The sequence below is a fragment of the Prunus dulcis genome, unplaced genomic scaffold (assembly GCF_902201215.1).
Source record: "Prunus dulcis unplaced genomic scaffold, ALMONDv2, whole genome shotgun sequence".
Classification (NCBI taxonomy): domain Eukaryota; kingdom Viridiplantae; phylum Streptophyta; class Magnoliopsida; order Rosales; family Rosaceae; genus Prunus; species Prunus dulcis.
Window position 1 is genome coordinate 1 of NW_023010049.1, and position 2,965 is coordinate 2,965.

Sequence of the window (2,965 nt, forward strand, 5' to 3'; positions counted from 1 at the left end):
CACCTACAAATCTGTCTCAGTGTCTCTACACAAATGACTTGAAACTAGTCATCCTCCCAATTGAGCAGACGTAATGTGTACCAGTCTTTGTAAGTCACCATTGTCTAATTGGAGATCTTATCACGAGGAACATTTTAGGATACAATATTTATATGTATGGAAAGGTCTTGTGTATCTAACTTCTTTAGACCACTTTCTATTTATATCTTAATCCATGGACTTGTTACTTTGTGTACGTTATGTATCTAAAGCAACGTTCTTGCCCCTTTGATTATTATATATTATTTTCTTAAAATTGTCCATTTTATATTGGCTTCTAGGGCATATATCTAACAGCAACCACACTAGCCAGGTTCGCATGGAAAGAGTCAACCCCGAAGGGCCAAGTTGATCTCCCACTTACTAGAGGTAAATACCCAAAATGCACAACAATCTAGATTGAGTTCACAGTCATGCATTGCCTGACTACATACGATGTCATCTTAGGGTGAGTAGCTATATGAGGGTTAGGCGGTGATTTTGGAACGAAGCCTATTGATGAAAATACCAACACCAAATGGCATCATCACGGTCAAGGGTAGGGGTGGGCATTAGAACCGCAAAACCGCAAAACCGAATCAAACCAAACCGAAAAAATTCGAAAAAAACCGTGTTGACTAAAAAGTCAAAAATCGAGTCAAATCCGACCGGACCGGTTCAGACCGATTTTGGTTTCGGTTTTCTACTACAAGGAACCAGTCCAATCCGAACCGGTCTAATATAATTAATTAATATATATTTTTATATTATATATATTTATATTTTATATTTTATATATATAGTTAACATGTGGCTGTTTTGTATTGGCTGTCTAAACTACTACCGTATGCACATACACACAGGATCATCACAACTAAAACACGATTTGGGGTTTCTTTCTTCCTTTTTCGTTTTTATTTCCTCTCTCTCTCTGTCTGATCTGAGAGCCGCCGAACCCGAACCTCTCTTTTCCTCTGCAGCTTCCAGCACTCTTGCAGCCATCCTTGTTCTTCTTCAGCCGTCGCGCCGTCGTCAGCTCAGCAGGTTCGATTCTTGCTTTCTTCTTTCTTTGTTTTTTCTTTTTGTTTCTTTTCCCCCTTCGATTCTCTGTCTGACCATCTCTATGTCCTCCATCAGCAGTTCGTGCAGATCATCATCCATATTTCTGGAGCAGGTTGCAGCTTCCAGCAGACGCACTCCTTTTTTTCCTCCCATTGACGCAGCCGCGCACTCCTCCTCAGCAGTTTTCCATTGAAGACTCTCTCTGTGCCAAAGGTGAATTTCTCACTCTTCTGTAAATGGTTAATCTTCATTATAATTGACATTTTGAGAGCTGGCAACAAGCTCCAAAGTAAAGGCCGTTCATGTCTAGGTCCTCAAACGCCTAATCACAGTGAACGACAAACTGATCTTGCCTTCCCCAATAGTTTTGTACGGTTGAATTGCCTCATTGGATTTGAGTTGAAACTTGGAGGAGAGAGGTTGGTGGATTGTAGCTGGTGGACAAGAAGCCAACGATTCATTTCGGCCAAAATGAATCGTTGGCTTCTTGTCCACCAGCTACAATCCACCAACCTCTCTCCTCCAAGTTTCAACTCAAATCCAATGAGGCAATTCAACCGTACAAAACTATTTGTTTCTGATTTTTCCTTCTCATAATTTACCTTCAAATCCAATGGGTTTAATCAACCAATAACGACATAAACATATCTCTGCACTGACTATGGGCATGAGGCCAGTTAAACATCCATGTCCTAAGGACAAACGATACAGAAAATTGTTCATTCAAAGACATGACAGGCCAATTCATCTGATTCAAACTAGTAGTTTGTGGCATCATGTCCCTCACTGAGTCATCATCCTCCATTATAAATCAATATTTAAACGGCCTTTAATCAATATTGTTATTTCCAATCTGTTTGCATTTGTATTTTTATCAAACTTTCATGACTGTAGTCTGTATATTTCTGCTCATTATTAGTTTAGGGAATTAGATATGGTGTATATTTCTGCTCATGGCAAAAACATTAAGTCTGAAAAACCGTTCTAGAAACAATTCAGACTTAATGGGGGCATTGTTTGGGCCTAAATTTGGCACACCAAAAGAAATCCAAGAAACAGGCCCGTAGTGAGAAACACTTACCCAGTCCCAAAAAGCCCAAAGCATGGAAAGATGACATTAGGGCTTTGAAGATCAGCCCACAAATATTGTTTAGGCTCAAGCCCAAAAAGCTGAAAAACACACTCACGTGGCTACCTCAGCTATTAAGAAAGTCAGCATTTTCAACTAGAGTTTTTATGGGAAGGGACGTCTCTGGAAAACTACCAACAGAAAATCAAAAAAAACCCACCTATGTTCAGAGATTTTTACCCCAAAGCAATACACCATCTTCCAAAGAATTCACAGGCCACGCCTTCTCAATTAGAGCGGGAAACAAGGAATTATTCAGGAAATACAGAAGAAGCCCAAACCGCCATAAAAAGCCCACGAAAGCGGTGGCGTTGGTTGAAACAAAAGCAGCCGCCCAGGAAACCAGGGAAGGGATTGCTATAGGAAGTGACTACTGGGAGCCTATCTGCCATAATTGATAAAAATCTTTCCTGCCTTACGTTTTGAGAGATCTTTTGCCGCCCATTATTTAAAAGTTTAAAAACACCTCCAGAAGAGGATCTCTTATAAAAACAGAAGCAAGCAAGAAAGAAAAGGACACTCAAATCATCAATCAAAAAAAAACAACACCAAGAAAAAGCCAAGAGCTCACTTGAATTCCAAGGTTCAGACTTAGAAAACAAGTCTTCTAGAACGAGATCCCTCGTTACAAATTTGGTTCAGCAAAAGCCAAGACAAGCAGAGTTTGAGTTTTCACAAACGTGGAGACCCCAGAAAACTCAGGAAGAGCCCTGTTCAAGCAGAACAACTCTCGTAGTATAATCCCTAGCTCATCAG